We start from the raw sequence: 18,009 nt of genomic DNA on the forward strand, positions 1-18,009 counted from the left end.
TTCAGTGCTTTAGTTTGAAATCTCCACAAAACAATCATGAGCAGCTCCATCATTTAAAGTCCATACAACAACAACAACAACAACAAACAAACAAACTAAATATTGGTGCATAACAATGTGGGACATACTAGACATACAGTGGGGAAAAAAAGTATTTAGTCAGCCACCAATTGTGCAAGTTCTCCCACTTAAAAAGATGAGAGAGGCCTGTAATTTTCATCATAGGTACACGTCAACTATGACAGACAAATTGAGGAAAAGAAATCCAGAAAATCACATTGTAGGATTTTTTATGAATTTATTTGCAAATTATGGTGGAAAATAAGTATTTGGTCACCTACAAACAAGCAAGATTTCTGGCTCTCACAGACCTGTAACTTCTTCTTTAAGAGGCTCCTCTGTCCTCCACTCGTTACCTGTATTAATGGCACCTGTTTGAACTTGTTATCAGTATAAAAGACACCTGTCCACAACCTCAAACAGTCACACTCCAAACTCCACTATCGCCAAGACCAAAGAGCTGTCAAAGGACACCAGAAACAAAATTGTAGACCTGCACCAGGCTGGGAAGACTGAATCTGCAATAGGTAAGCAGCTTGGTTCGAAGAAATCAACTGTGGGAGCAATTATTAGGAAATGGAAGACATACAAGACCACTGATAATCTCCCTCGACCTGGGGCTCCACGCAAGATCTCACCCCGTGGGGTCAAAATGATCACAAGAACGGTGAGCAAAAATCCCAGAACCACACGGGGGGACCTAGTGAATGACCTGCAGAGAGCTGGGACCAAAGTAACAAAGCCTACCATCAGTAACACACTACGCCGCCAGGGACTCAAATCCTGCAGTGTCCCCCTGCTTAAGCCAGTACATGTCCAGGCCTGTCTGAAGTTTGCTAGAGTGCATTTGGATGATCCAGAAGAGGATTGGGAGAATGTCATATGGTCAGATGAAACCAAAATAGAACTTTTTGGTAAAAACTCAACTCAGTCGTGTTTGGAGGACAAAGAATGCTGAGCTGCATCCAAAGAACACCATACCTACTGTGAAGCATGGGGGTGGAAACATCATGCTTTGGGGCTGTTTTTCTGCAAAGGGACCAGGACGACTGATCCGTGTAAAGGAAAGAATGAATGGGGCCATGTATCGTGAGATTTTGAGTGAAAACCTCCTTCCATCAGCAAGGGCATTGAAGATGAAACGTGGCTGGGTCTTTCAGCATGACAATGATCCCAAACACACCGCCCGGGCAACGAAGGAGTGGCTTCGTAAGAAGCATTTCAAGGTCCTGGAGTGGCCTAGCCAGTCTCCAGATCTCAACCCCATAGAAAATCTTTGGAGGGAGTTGAAAGTCCGTGTTGCCCAGCGACAGCCCCAAAACATCACTGCTCTAGAGGAGATCTGCATGGAGGAATGGGCCAAAATACCAGCAACAGTGTGTGAAAACCTTGTGAAGACTTACAGAAAACGTTTGACCTGTGTCATTGCCAACAAAGGGTATATAACAAAGTATTGAGAAACTTTTGTTATTGACCAAATACTTATTTTCCACCATAATTTGCAAATAAAATTCATTAAAAATCCTACAATGTGATTTTCTGGATTTTTTTCCCTCATTTTGTCTGTCATAGTTGACGTGTACCTATGATGAAAATTACAGGCCTCTCTCATCTTTTTAAGTGGGAGAACTTGCACAATTGGTGGCTGACTAAATACTTTTTTCCCCCACTGTATGAATGTACTATGTGATGTCTCCACTCTCTTTCAATGAGTCCTGACCAATCCCAATAATTATTCTGATTGTGTCCTTGGAGGCATGCAGATCTTGGTACAGTATCTCAGTGCAGACTTATTGAGAGCAAGAGAGAGACTGGGAATGGGTTGCAAGTAATATAAGTGAGAACTGGGGGATGAATAAAAGCATCCAATTGTGGGCTAAATTCCACCAATTCAAAAGTCAAATTCAACCCCTGAATATCGCTATAATTGACCCTTATCAATATCACAATCCCACCGCAGTGGTCCCAATACTACCTTGTGACTGAGTCATGCTGTGAACCTAATTCCAATCTGAAGTGAACCAAACCTTATACTGATCAACTAGGCCAGAGTTTCCCAAACTTGGTCCTGGGGCCCCCCTCCTAGGTGCACATTTTGTTTTTTGCACTAGCAATACACACCTGATTCAAATAGCCAACTCATCATCAAGCTTTGATTATTTGAATCGGGGGGGCAGGACCAAGTTTGGGAAACCCTGAACTAGGCTGATTGAAGTCTCTTCGAACCTTGGTGTCCTCATAACAATCAGTTATAAATTAAAACATGCAATCGGATACATTGGCCAAAAGTGTATCTTATGCCTGGACCCAAAGCATACATCCAACTATAAATGGCTGAGGGCACACAAAATCAATGCCCTTGTCTAGCCACTGCATTCTCAAGACCTAATTTGTTGTGTGAACTCAAAAGTAGTTCAAAAGAACTCCTGTGGCATAAAGCTGGCATCCTCTTCTGAAGGAGTTGATGACATTCCCTTCCCTGGATGGAGCACCCTCAAGAAACAGGAGCAATTATACAGTCCCAGGGCACTCTGCTCAAACATTTTTATTTGGGGCCAAATGTCAAGTGATATGTGAAATGTCAGAAGCCTGGCCTTTAGAGAAAAGGAAAATGTATTGAATTCATTGCTTCAAACCAATACAAAGGAAATATATGGACTATGTGTGACACTGGCTGTAAACAACAAGGCACTATCAACTTAATCCCCTCTGAAGTACAGTAGCAAAGCAGGAAGTACCCCTCCCTGTCACGATCAACAGTACTCACTATTTGGCAGGAAGCGCCTTCTTTCAGAACTGTTTATGCTGACACTTATCACTTAACAACCATCACTGCCCCAACAGCATTTATGAACATACCCAAAATCCAACAACATATTACTTTCTAAAATGATGTACAATACCGAGAGGCTGATTGGTATAAAATGATTGTAGTTTGTTGGGTGACCAGCAATTGTTGTAAACTTGTTGAGTAGGTAAGTCATATCAAAGGAAAGACAGCCATAACAACTGCATGGTGGACTAGTCACAAAGATAGTCATGTGACCATTACTGCAACACTGACCCTGAGGTCGGTATTTATCCCTGCAGTAATTCACCATCAGGAGGGCTTCAGCGTTCCCCTTGATAAGGAACATCTCACAAGGACTACAAATCAGACTCATCCGTCAAGTCAAGGGAATGGGTAGTTTAAAAAGGTATCCTGTGCCTGAATGATTCTCTCCCCAAACTAACTCAACTTTGAATCTCACATTAGACCCACAAGAAGCAAGGTGTCTTGTCTGTATGGGCTCATGTATTGTAATGTGCAGTTAGTTGGGGACAATTTACTTTATGAAAGTGTTATCATGATAACTAAAGGAAGTTGTTCCCAACCAACTGCACAGTACAATACGAATAGAGGTGACTACTGTGTGAGGAAAATTAGTTTATTAAATCTATGTAATTCGTGTAGGCTTTACAAAAGTACTGCATGTAGTTTATCACAACATGATGAACTCAATATAGTTCTCAATATAGAACTCAGTTATAATAAACACTAAGTACACTTCCTGACAAACATTCCCAAACACTTTGGTTGTAAAAACCATGTTTATTCAGACTTTTAGATATTTTTAAATAGAAAAAAAGTGTAATCAATTAAAACACGTGCATCGAGTAGAATATGGCAAGTTTCAAGCTTTGTGTCCATATATTTTTTTTATTTCCACATGGGATACCTTCCTGTACTGTGGCAATTTCAAAAATAGTTCTGAGTTTGGGATGTGTATTCAAAAAGGAACATGGGTGTTTATGACAGGGGCCAAATGTTACAGAAGTTCGCTGTCTCAAAGCAGGTTTATCAAAATACAGCTCAAAGGGGGCACCTGCTGGTCCAATAAATAACTGCACATGAAATGCAAACCTAACTATTGAATTCAAAAGAATGTTCTGCTACAAAATGATGACTAGTTGTGAAAATCCTCAGGAATTGACTAGCAGCAACAATTGTATAATTGTATCAGTAAACTCAGTGCATAAGGAAAATAACATTCATACAAAGTAAACCAAGCTGTTTACCACAACTTAATAACAATCCTTCATTTAAAATAAATTATTGCAGGTGGTCATATCTGTTTCGCTCTGCTCTCTTGTTCTTATCTTTGTGTTCCAGCAGCCACAGAGTAGACTTGCGCAAGGACAGCTTGACCTTCATCCTGGCATTTCTTTCCTCCCATTCCTCACTGGGGGCAGACAGTTCTGGTTCCATTGGCCCAGTGTCTTTGGAACAGTTATTGCGAGTGTTCATATGTCTTTGACTGCCTGTTTTTTTGTTCTTCTCTCTGTGGTCCAGCAGCCACAGTGTACCCTGAAACAAAGATGCCTCTGCCCCTTTCCTGGCATGCCTTTCCTCCTCTTCCTTAGTGGGGAAATAATCATTTTTGGCACAGTCTCCTGTCTCCCAGCATCCTCCCGTAGTGTCCTTGTAAACCAATGTCACTGTTCTGCATTTAACCCAGCACTCTGTCAGCTGTCAGCTGGTCATTCATCATCTGCAGCACTTTGTCCAGGTTATGGTAGTCCTCTGAGAGGGCTGCAGCTACTTTGCAGTGCTCCTGCTGCTGCCACTGCAGCTTATGGTGCAGCTCCTGAAGCTCTGACCAGAGTGGCTGCTGCTGTAAGAGGACAGCCTTGTGTATCGAGATCAGAAAATGGCGGTCAGAGTAGAGGCTCTTGCACTTCAAGGCGACTTCAAGGCCTTGCTCTTTGTCTACATGGCTCGGTACTCACTGGTCAGAGTCTGGAGCTTGGTTTGGAGGCCTTGGTAGTCTACCTCAATGTCCTGGAGCTTGGTCTGGAGGCCCTGGTAGTCTAACTCAACATCCTGGAGCTTAGATTGCAGGCTGTGCTAGGAGGGTTTGATGTTCAGAGATCATGGTTTTCTGTTCAGAGATTAGCTCCTGGTATTCAGCGAGGAGGCTGTGGTGATCCGAGAGGAGCTCCTGATGCTCACCCTCTAGCGCCTGGTGATTGGCCTCCAGTGGCTGGTGCTGAGGGTTTGGTACTGCGACACCAGGGCTTGGTGCTGCAACATCAGGGCTTGGTGCTGCGACTTCAGAGCCTCAAATGCTGAGCTCTCTGTCTGGAGCCTCTCACTCAGCTGGGCACTGTGGACTTTCGCTGCGTCCAAAGCGGACTTCAGCGTCTTGACCATGGCCTCACCTTCCACAACTCTGCGGTGGCAGCGACTGCTCTCAGCCTGCAGGCTGGAAGTTAGGTCACTCTGTTCTTGCTTGCTCTTTTTCAGGGCTAGACTGTTAATGTCATTTTTCAGCCTTGACCATCTTTGAGGCGACAGCCTCCTCCAAGTCACTGCAGACCGCTCTGGTCTCTTGACGCTCCTCCAGCACAATCTAATGCTTGGAGAGGGCAGCCTCGAGGTAAGCCTCAAGGACAGCCTGGAGCTTCTGTGTCCTGATCTTTTCCTCTGATAGATTAGAGGTCATTCTGACAGCGCTCAGGCTCATTTCTGCATTGACCTCCAGGAAGGCCTTCACTTGAACCCTCAGGTCCTGCACTTGGGAGCTCTGATCTCGCTTTTCAGAGATCTCTCTCTCTCGAGGCTCTATTTTAGCTGTTCACTTTGAGCTTTAGCGGATGAAGCAGACTCTTGTAGCTCTATCACCATGGCCTGCCTCTCCGCAGACAGATGAACACACTCTTCCAGAGCTTCTTGCTGCTCATCAAAGGCAGCCTCAATGTCTAACTTTAGCTTCTGGCTCCTGACGTGTTCCTCTGCCAGTTCAGAGGCCAGTTGGTCCGCCTTCAGCATAAGAGAAGCCAAGAGATTATTCTGTTCTCGATTTATCTGCATTTAATCCTGGGGAAGCGGCACCACATGAAACATAGATATTTTAGTATCAGTATGTGGCCACTCATAGAGCATCTTACATCACATTAAAACAATCATAAAAAGTATTCTCACCCATGTCCTAAGGGATAGAAGGGACTGGGGGGCCTTGTCATGGGCCTGTTCTCCACACTGTGGACAGAGGCAGACTTCTCATCAGATTCCTGATGCAGCAACATCACATGAAACAGAGGTATCTAGCATTAATATGGCGGCTGGGGCCTGTCTTGTAGGATCTTTACTCACACTAAGAGCACACTGGTTGGCTGCTCCTGGATGTCCATAGAAATACTCTGAAGAGACTCCTCATCAGACTGATGTTTGTCCACCCACTGTAAGTGTAGTAGATTAAATCTTACCTGTTTATTGAGGGAAGACTTGTCACTTCCCTCTGCTTTCTGGCTTTGGACAGAGGAGGCAGCCTTGCCATCAGTATTGTGAAAGGATGATGCTGAGGAGGCAGGTTGCTTTTGGATCTCCTTGGTGATAGAGGAAGCAGACTGCTCTAACTGTATCTCATCCTGGGGCAGGTATCTCATATACAGTGCATTCGGAAAGTATTCAGACCCCTTGACTTTTTCCACATTTTGTTATGTTACAACCTTATTCTAAAATTGATCTGAAATTATTTTTCCCCCTCATCAGTCTACACACAATACCCCATATTGACAAAGTGAAAACAGGTTTTTTGACATTTTTGCAAATGTATTAAAAAGAAAAAGCAGAAATACCTCATTTACATACGTTTTCAGACCCTTTGCTATGAGACTCGAAATTGAGCTCAGGTGCATCCTGTTTCCATCGATCATCCTTAAGATGTTTCTACAACTTGATTGGAATCCACCTGTAGTAAATGCAATTGATTAGACATGATTTGGAAAGGCACACACCTGTCTATATAAGGTCCCACAGTTGACAGTGCCTGTCAGAGCAAAAACCAAGCCATGAGGTCGAAGGAATTGTCTGTAGAGCTCCGAGACAGGATTGTGTCGAGGCACAGATCTGGGGAAGGGTACCAAAACATTTCTGCAGCATTGAAGGTCACCAAGAACACAGTGACCTCCATCATTCTTAAATGGAAGAAGTTTGGAACCACCAAGACTCTTCCTAGAGCTGGCCGCCGGCCAAACTGAGCAATCGGGAGAGAAGGGCCTTGGTCAGGGAGGTGACCAAGAACCCGATGGTCACTTTGACAGAGCTCCAGAGTTCTGTGTGGCGATGGGAGAACCTTCCAGAAGGACAACCATCTCTGCAGCACTCCACCAATCAGGACTTTATGGTAGTGGCCAGACGGAAGCCATTCCTCAGTAAAAGCCACATGACAGCCCGCTTGGAGTTTGCAAAAAGGCACTTAAAGACTCTCAGACCATGAGAAACAAGATTCTCTGGTCTAATTAAACCAAGATTGAACTCTTTGGCCTGAATGCCAAGCGTCACGTCTGGAGGAAACCTGGCACCACAGTGAAGCATGGTGGTGGCAGCATCATTCTGTGGGGATGTTTTGTCAGTGGCAGGGACTGGGAGACTAGTCAGGATCGAGGGAAAGATGAACGGAGCAAAGTATAGAGAGATCCTTGATGAAAACCTGCTCCAGAGCACTCAGAACCTCAGACTGGGGCGAACGTTCACATTCCCACAGGACAAAAACCCTAAGCACACAGCAAGACAATGCAGGAGTGGCTTCGGGACAAATCTCTGAATGTCCTTGAGTGGCCCAGCCAGAGCCCGGACTTGAACCCGATCGAACATCTCTGGAAAGACCTGAAAATAGCTGTGCAGCGACACTCCCCATCTAACCTGACAGAGCTTGAGAGGATCTGCAGAGAAGAATGTGAGAAACTCCCCAAATACAGGTGTACCATGCTTGTAGCGTCATACCCAAGAAGACTCGAGGCTGTAATCGCTGCCAAAGGTGCTTCAACAAAGTACTGAGTAAAAGGTCTGAATAGTTATGTAAATGTGATATTTCAGGGTTTTTTAAAACCTGATTTTGCTTTGTCATTATGGGGTATTGTGTGAGGGGGAAAAACTGATTTGATCCATTTTAGAATAAGGCTGTAACGTAACAAAATGTGGAAAAAGTCAAGGGGTCTGAGTAGCTTCCAAATGCACTGTATGTATGTGACCATTCTAAGAGCCTCTTTACTCACACTAAGAACAGCAGGATGGTTCTTACCGGTGTCCTGCATGATGGAAGGGACCAGGGGTCTTGTCGCCTCCCTTAGTGGACCTGTTCTCCACACTGTGGCTGAGTGAGTCAAAGAAGGCAGAGAAGAAGGAAGAGGCAGATTTCTCCTGGACTTCAACAATAGAGAATACACTTCTTCTGCACATCCTCCACAATAGAGACAGACTTCTCCTGCACGTCCTCCACAATAGAGACAGACTTCTCCTGCACCTCCTCAACAATAGAGACAGGCTTCTCTTGCACCTCTTCAACAATAGAGGCAGACTTCTGTCTGCTTCTCACCAGTCCTAAAGCAGCAACATCACATGAAACAGAGGTTCCTTATATTACCTTACGCCAGGGTTCTTCAATTCCGGTCCTGGAGGGCCGAAACACCTCTGTTTTTCATCCTCTCCTTCTAATCAGGGGATAATTCAGACCTGGGACACCAGGTGAGTGCAATTAACTACCAGGTAGAAATAAAAAACAGAAGTGTTTTGGCCCTCCAGGACCGGAATTGAAGAACCCTGCCTTACGCTATGGTCACAAGACGCAGGCCTCCTTATTGTCCCTAGAATTTCTAAGCAAAAAGGAGGCAGGGCTTTCTCCTATAGAGCTACATTTTTATGGTCTGCCTATCCATGTGAGAGACGCAGACTCGGTCTCTACCTTTAAGTCTTTACTGAAAACTCATCTCTTCAGTAGGTCCTATGATTGAGTTAGTCTCGCCCAGGGGTGCGAAGGTGAACGGCAATGCACTGGAGTGACGAACCGCCCTTGCTTTCTCTGCCTGGCCGGCTCCCCTCTCTCCACTGACCCTATTACGGGGGCTGAGCCACTGGCTAACTAGTGCTCTCCCATGCCGTCGTTAGGAGGGGTGCGTCACATCGTGTCAGGATTTTTTAGCAATACTCGACTTGAGAGGGTTGAATCACTGACATGGTCTTCCTGTCCGGTTTTGAGATCTTCGTGGGCTATACTCAGCCTTGTCTCAGGGTAGTAAGTTGGTGGTCTGTTGATATCCCTCTAGTGGTGTGGGGGCTGTGCTTTGGCACAGTGGGGTTATATCTTGCCTGGTTGGCCCTGTACGGGGGTATCGTCGGACGGGGCCACAGTGTCCCCGACCCCCCCCGTCTCAGTCTCCAGTATCTATGCTGCAATAGTCTACGCGCCGGGAGGCTAGAGTCAGTCTGTCCTATTTGGTGTACTTCTCCTGTCTTATCTGGTGTCCTGTGTGAACTTAAGTATGCTCCCTTTAATTCTCCCATCTCTCTCTCTCTCTCTCTCTCTCTCTCTCTCTCTCTCTCTCTCTCTCTCTCTCTCTCTCTCTCTCTCTCTCTCTCTCTCTCTCTCTCTCTCTCTCTCTCTCTCTCTCTCTCTCTCTCTCTTCCCTCCCAGAAGACCTGAGCCCTAGGACTATGCCTCAGGACTATCTGGCCTGATGACTCCTGTCTGTCCCTGTCCCCAGTCCACCTGCTCGTGCTGCTGATCCAGTTTCTGCTGCTTTGCCTTTGGCTATGGAACCCTGACCTGTTCACTGGACGTGCTACTTTGTCCCGGAACTGCTGTTCTCAACCATCTCTCTCCCTCTCCCTCTCCCTCTCTCTCTATCTCTCCCTCCCTCCCTCTCTCTTTCCCTCTCTACTGCACCTGCTGTCTCGACCTCTGAATGCTTGGCTATGAAAAACCAACTGACATTTACTCCTGAGGTGCTGACCTGTTACACCCTCTACAACCACTGTGATTATTATTGGACCCTGCTGGTCATCTATGAACGTTTGAACATCTTGAAGAATGATCTGGCTTTAATGGCCATGTACTCTTATAATCTCCACCCGGCACAGCCAGAAGAGGACTGGTCAACCCTCAGAGTCTGGTTACTCTTATCTTCCTAGGTTCCTGCCTTTCTAGGGAGTTTTTCCTAGCCACCATGCTTCTACATCTGCATTGCTTGCTCTTTTGGGGTTTTAGGCTGGGTTTCTGTATAAGCACTTTGTGACATCTGCTGATATAAAAAGGGCTTTATAAATACATTTGATTTATTTATTCACTCACTACTGTACATCTAGAAGATAAAACCTCACCAGTTTCTTGAGGGATGTCTTGACAGTCTTAGAAGAGATTTTACCACCCTCATCATTTATCTCCTGTACTTTCTGGCTATGAGCACAGGAGGCAGCCTTGTCCCCAGCACTTTGACAGGAGGGAACAGGAGTGTTGCTGCAATGGATAGCAGCCATTTTACGGGCTCCTGACCAATTCTGCTATTTTGTGTGGGGTTTTTTGCGGTGATAGTAACTTTTTTTGTACATCGTTGCCATCGTTTCCTATGACCGAAAAGAGCTTCTGGACATCAGAACAGCGATTACTAACCTTGATTTGGATGAAGTCGAGTCCTAGGCTTAGGACATACTGTCCTGCTCACCCCGGACCAGGCCATAATCACAAGACTCGGAAAAGAAAAAGGCGGCGTAAGAGAGGCCAACGTGCGGGCACCCTGACGAAGCTACATCGGCGAGTACATAAACCGCCTCTACCCTCCATTATATTGGGAAACGTACAATCACTGGAGGACAAACTGGATGAGCGCCATTCAAGACTATCCTATCAACGGGACCTGAAGAACTGTAATATCCTATGTTTCTCTGAGTCGTGGCTGAACAAGGACATGGATAATATACATCAAGCTGTTTTTTTTAATGCATCGGACAGACAGAACGGCAGCGTCGGGTAAGCTCAAGGGGTAGGTGTGTGTCTCTTTATTAAAAACACTGGTGCACAATCTCTAATATTAAGGAAGTCTCAAGATTCTGCTCGCCTGAGTTAGAATACCTCATGATAAGCTGTAGACCATACTATTTACCAAGAGAGTTTTCATCTATATTTTTTGTAGCTGTCTATTTACCACCACAAACCGATGCTGGCATTAAGACGGCACTCAACAAGCTGTATAGGGCCATAAGCAAACATTCAGAGGCGGCGCTCCTAATGGCCGATGATTTTAATACAGGGAAACTGAAATCTGTTTTACCTCATTTCTACCAGCATGTCACCTGTGCAACTAGAGGCGAAAAAACTCTAGATCACCTTTACTCCACACACAGAAATGCATACAAAGCTCTCCCTCGCCCTGTATTTAGCTAATCTGGCCATAACTCTATCCTCCTTATTCCTGTTTACAAACAAAAACTCAAACAGGAAGTACCAGTACGGCGCTTAAAACGGAAGTGGTGCAATGAAGCGGATGCTAAGCTACAGGACTGTTTCTATAGCACAGACTGGAATATGTTCAGGGATTCATCTGATGGCATTGAGGAGTTTACCACATCAGTCACCGGCTTCATTAATAAGTGCATCGATGACGGCATCCCCACAGTGACCATACGTACATATCCCAACCAGAGGCCATGGATTACAGGCAACATCCGCACTGAGCTAAAGGCATGAGCTGCAGCTTTCAAGGAGTGCGACACTAAGCCGGACACTTATAGAAAATCCTGCTACGCCCTCCGATGAACCATCAAACAGGCAAAGCGTCAATACAGGACTAAGATCGAATCCCACTACACTGGCTCTGATGCTCATCGGATGTGGCAGGGCTTGCAAACTACAAAGGGAAACCCAGTCGCGAGCTGCCCAGTGACGCGAGCCTACCTGACGAGCCTATGCTCGCTTCGAGACAGGCAACACTGAACCATGCATGAGAGCACCAGCTGTTCCGGATGACTGTGTGATCACACTCTCCTTAGCCGATGTGAGTAAGACCTTTAAACAGGTCAACATTCACAATGCCGCAGGGCCAGATGGATTACCAGGATGCGTACTCAGAGCATGCGCTGACCAGCTGGCAAGTGTCTTCACTGACATTTTCAACCTCTCCCTGACCCAGTCTGTAATACCTACATGTTTCAAGCAGACCACCATAGTCCCTGTGTCCAAGAACGCCAAGGTAACCTCTCTAAATTACTATTGCCCCGTAGCACTCACATGTGTAGCCATGAAATGCTTTGAAAGGCTGGTCATGGCTCACATTAACACCATCATCTCAGACACCCTAAACCCACTCCAATTCGCATACCGCCCCAACAGATCCACAGATGATGCAATCTCTATTGCACTCCACACTGCCCTTTCCCACCTGGACAAGTGGAACACCTATGTGAAAATGGTGTTAACTGACTACAGCTCAGTGTTCAACACCATAGTGCTCTCCAAGCTCATCACTAAGCTAAAGACCCTGGGACTGGACACCTCCCTCTGCAACTGGATCCTGGACTTCCTGACGAGCCACCCCCAGGTGGTGAGGGTAGGCAACAATACATCCTCCATGCTGATCCTCAACATGGGGACCCCTCAGGGGTGCATTCTTAGTCCCATCATGTACCCATCATGTACTGTTCACTCAAGACTGCGTGGCCGCGCACGACTCCAACACTGTCATTAAGTTTGCCGACGACACGATGGTGGTAGACCTGATCACTGACGACGATGAGACAGCCTATAGGGAGGAGTTGAGAGACCTGGCAGTGTGGTGCCAGGACAACAATCTCTCCTTCAATGTCAGAAAGACAAAGGAGCTGATCGTGGACTACAGGAAACGGAGGGCCGAACACACCCCCATTCACATCGACAGGGCTGTAGTGGAGCGGGTTGCCAGCTTCAAGCTCCTCGGTGTCCACATCACTAAGGATTTATCATGGTCTACACACACACCAACACAGTCATGAAGAGGGCAGGACAATGCCTCTTCCCCCTCAGGAGGATGAAAAGATTTGGTATGGGCCCTCAGAAAGTTCTACAGCTGCACCACTGAGAGCATATTGACTGGCAGCATCACCACTTGGTATAGCAACTGCTTGGCATCCGACCACAAGACACTACAGACGGTAGTGCGTACGGCCCAGTACATTACTGGGGTCGAGCTCCCAGCCATCCAGGACCTCTATACCAGGCGATGTCAGAGGAAGGCCCTAAAAATGGTCGAAGACTCCAGCCATCCAAATCATAGACTGTTCTCTCTGCTACCGCACGGCAAGCGGTACCGATGCACCAAGTCTGGAACCATCAGGAACCTGAAGAGCTTCCACCACCAAGCCATAAGACTGCTACATAGTTAGTTAAATAGTTAACCAAATAGCTACCCAGACTATCTGCATTGACCCCTTTTTGACTCATCACATACGCTGCTACTGTTTATTATTATTCCTAGTTATATGTACTGTACATATCTACCTCAATTACCTTGTACCCCTGCACATCAACTCGGTAATGGTACCCCCCCCCCTTATATAACCAAGTTATCATTTCATATTGTGTATTTATTTCTACTTTTATTATGAGGTGCTTTACTTTTCTATTATTTCTCTATTTTCTTTGTCTCTGCATTATTGGGAAGTAAGCATTTCACTATTGGTCTACACCTGTTGTTTAGGAAGCATGTGACAAATACGATTTGATTTGAGAGGCAGGATGGTCCGCCACCACCTCCTTTGACTCTCTGGCCTGACATGGCTCTGCAATGAAGGAGCAATGATTTCAAGATAGACCTATTTGTACAGACACAGTACATCTTTTTTTATGGTAGATAATAACTGTTGAGTTAGTATTAGTATTTTATTAGGACCCCCATTAGCTGTTGCTGAAGGAGAAGATACTCTTGCTGGGGTCCACACAAAATACAAACATGAAATAATACAGAACATCAATAGACAAGAACAGCTCAGAGTTGCATATTTGAATACGCTGAAATCTTAGGAACACTTTACATGGAATAAGTGGCAAATCATCCAAAGCATACATATCATCTTCTGAAATGACTTCAATTGCACAAGGAGATACTACTAGTACATTTGTTGTTTTTGAAGGATACACACAGATACCAACAGAAATACCAGAAAATTACATTTTAGATGAAGGTTACCTTCATAAGAAGGCAAATCGAGTAGTTGTTTCATGTCATCACTGGAGCTAAAGTCCTGTTGCACATCTGGAGACGATTCAAAGTGTAAATCTAAGTTAAAATACAGAATGGGTGGATCACTGTAACAATATTTCTCTGTCCTACTATGCACCTACTACATTGCAAACCAGTTACTGGACTGTTTTGGGGTGCATTGAATTCATATCATACTGTAATAAATACTGTTAACTGTACAGATAATTACTGAATTACATTTACATTACCTCCTCCTCAGTCGGTTGTGGCCTAGTCCTTACCCCTATACGTATGTACCTCTATCACTCCAGTAGCCTGCACATTGTAAGTATGGTACTGGAACTGACTGACCCTGTATATAGTATGCTTACTTACTTTCTTGTGTTTTTGTTCTACTTTATGTTATTTTTAGTATTATATTGTTATTGATTACTGCATTGTTGGGTTTAGAGCTTGCAAGAAAGGCATTTCACTGTACATGTGTATGTGACATTAAAACTTGAAACATGATAGGTCTTCTTAACCTTAACCACAAATGGTGCAAATTTATTATTGAAAGAAGCATCAGCCAGGCACAAGCCTTTTTCTTGAAATTTCTTAGGCCTATTCAATCATTCTATTTTCATTGCTCCCGTTTGACTTTATGCTTGGTGCACTGCACACAGCTCAACTGACCATTATGCAGGGAGTTAAATAGGTTTTTATTGTCACATAGGTGCAGTGAAATGTGTTGTTTTACAGGGCATTGGGGTCAATTATTCACATTTTACATTTTACATTTACATTTTAGTCATTTAGCAGACGCTCTTATCCAGAGCGACTTACAGGAGCAATTAGGGTTAAGTGCCTTGCTCAAGGGCACATTTACGTCATTTAGCAGACGCTCTTATCCAGAGCGACTCACAAATTGGTACATTCACCCTATAGCCAGTGGGATAACCACTTTACAAATTTTTTTTTTTTTTTGGGGGGTAGAAGGATTACTTTATCCTATCCCAGGTATTCCTTAAAGAGGTGGGGTTTCAAATGTCTCCGGAAGGTGGTGAGTGACTCCGCTGTCCTGGCGTCGTGAGGGAGCTTGTTCCACCATTGGGGTGCCAGAGCAGCGAACAGTTTTGACTGGGCTGAGCGGGAACTATGCTTCCGCAGAGGAAGGGGAGCCAGCAGGCCAGAGGTGGATGAACGCAATGCCCTCGTTTGGGTGTAGGGACTGATCAGAGCCCGAAGGTATAGAGGTGCCGTTCCCCTCACTGCTCCATAGGCAAGCACCATGGTCTTGTAACGGATGCGAGCTTCAACTGGAAGCCAGTGGAGTGTACGGAGGAGGGGGGTGACGTGAGAGAACTTGGGAAGGTTGAACACCAGACGGGCTGCGGCATTCTGGATGAGTTGTAGGGGTTTAATGGCACAGGCAGGGAGGCCAGCCAACAGCGAGTTGCAGTAATCCAGACGGGAGATGACAAGTGCCTGGATTAGGACCTGTGCCGCTTCCTGTGTAAGGCAGGGTCGTACTCTCCGAATGTTGTAGAGCATGAACCTGCAGGAGCGGGTCACCGCCTTGATGTTAGCGGAGAACGATAGGGGTGTTGTCCAGGGTCACGCCAAGGCTCTTCGCACTCTGGGAGGAGGACACAACGGAGTTGTCAACCGTGATGGCGAGATCATGGAACGGGCAGTCCTTCCCCGGGAGGAAGAGCAGCTCCGTCTTGCCAGGGTTCAGCTTGAGGTGGTGATCCGTCATCCATACTGATATGTCTGCCAGACATGCAGAGATGCGATTCGCCACCTGGTTATCAGAAGGGGGAAAGGAGAAGATTAGTTGTGTATCGTCAGCGTAGCAATGATAGGAGAGGCCATGTGAGGATATGACAGAGCCAAGTGACTTGGTGTATAGGGAGAAAAGGAGAGGGCCTAGAACTGAGCCCTGGGGGACACCAGTGGTGAGAGCACGTGGTGCGGAGACAGCTTCTCACCACGCCACTTGGTAGGAGCGACCGGTCAGGTAGGACGCAATCCAGGAGTGAGCCGCGCCGGAGATGCCCAGCTCGGAGAGGGTGGAGAGGAGGATCTAATGGTTCACAGTATCAAAGGCAGCAGACAGGTCTAGAAGGACAAGAGCAGAGGAGAGAGAGTTAGCTTTAGCAGTGCGGAGAGCCTCCGTGACACAGAGAAGAGCAGTCTCAGTTGAATGACCAGTCCTGAAACCTGACTGGTTTGGATCAAGAAGGTCATTCTGAGAGAGATAGCAAGAGAGTTGGCTAAAGACGGCACGCTCAATAGTTTTGGAAAGAAAAGAAAGAAGGGATACTGGTCTGTAGTTGTTGACATCAGTGGGATCGAGTGTTGGTTTTTTGAGAAGGGGAGCAACTCTCGCTCTCTTGAAGACGGAAGGGACATGGCCAGCGGTCAAGGATGAGTTGATCAGCGAGGTGAGGTAGGGGAGAAGGTCACCGGAGATGGTCTGGAGAAGAGAGGAGGGGATGGGGTCAAGCGGGCAGGTTGTTGGGCGGCCTGCAGTCACAAGTCGCAGGATTTTATCTGGAGAGAGAGGGGAGAAAGAAGTCAAAGCATAGGGTAGGGCAGTGTGAGTAGGACCAGCAGTGTCATTAGACTTAACAAACGAGGATCGGATGTCGTCAACCTTCTTTTCAAAGTGGTTGACGAAGTCATCCACAGAGAGAGAGGAGGGGGGAGGATTCAGCAGGGAGGAAAATGTGGCAAAGAGCTTCCTAGGGTTAGAGGCAGATGCTTGGAATTTAGAGTGGTAGAAAGTGGCCTTAGCAGCAGAAACAGATGAAGAAAATGTAGAGAGGAGGGAGGAAAAGATGCCAGGTCGGCAGGGAGTTTAGTTTTCTTCCATTTCCGCTCCGCTGCCCGGAGCTCTGTTCTGTGAGCTCGCAATGAGTCATCAAGCCACGGAGCTGGAGGGGAGGACCGAGCCGGCCGGGAGGATAGGGGACACAGAGAGTCAAAGGATGCAGAAAGGGAGGAGAGGAGGGTTGAGGAGGCAGAATCAGGAGATTGGAGGGAGAAGGATTGAGCAGAGGGAAGAGATGATAGGATGGAAGAGGAGAGAGTAGTGGGAGAGAGAGAGCGAAGGTTGCGGCGGCGCATTACCATCTGTGTAGGGGCAGAGTGAGTAGTGTTGGAGGAGAGCGAGAGAGAAAAGGAAACAAAGTAGTGGTCGGAGACATGGAGGGGAGTTGCAGTGAGATTAGTAGAAGAGCAGCATCTAGTAAAGATGAGGTCAAGCGTATTGCCTGCCTTGTGAGTAGGGGGGACGGTGAGAGGGTGAGGTCAAAAGAGGAGAGGAGTGGAAAGAAGGAGGCAGAGAGAAATGAGTCAAATGTGGACATAGGGAGGTTGAAATCCCCCAAAACTGTGAGGGGTGAGCCATCCTCAGGAAAGGAACTTATCAAGGCGTCAAGCTCATTGATGAACTCTCCAAGGGAACCTGGAGGGCGATAGATGACAAGGATATTAAGCTTAAATGGGCTAGTGACTGTGACAGCATGGAATTCAAATGAGGAGATAGACAGATGGGTTAGGGGAAAAATTGAGAATGTCCACTTGGGAGAGATGAGGATTCCTGTGCCACCACCCCTCTGACCAGATGCTCTCGGGGTATGCGAGAACACATGGTCAGACGAGGAGAGAGCAGTAGGAGTAGCAGTGTTTTCAGTGGTAATCCATGTTTCCGTCAGCGCCAGGAAGTCGAGGGACTGGAGGTTAGCATAGGCTGGGATGAAGTCAGCTTTGTTGGCAGCAGAACGGCAGTTCCAGAGGCTGCCTGAGACCTGGAACTCCAGGTGTGGGGTGCGTGCAGGGACCACCAGGTTAGAGAGGCAGCAGCCACGAGGTGTGAGGCGTTTGTGTAGCCTGTGCAGAGAGGAGAGAACAGGGATAGGCAGAGGCAGGGACGGCCTGTTCAATAGGGCGATATGGGCGACGCACTGC

The sequence above is a fragment of the Coregonus clupeaformis genome, chromosome 20 (assembly GCF_020615455.1).
Source record: "Coregonus clupeaformis isolate EN_2021a chromosome 20, ASM2061545v1, whole genome shotgun sequence".
In the NCBI taxonomy this organism is placed as follows: Eukaryota; Metazoa; Chordata; class Actinopteri; order Salmoniformes; family Salmonidae; genus Coregonus; species Coregonus clupeaformis.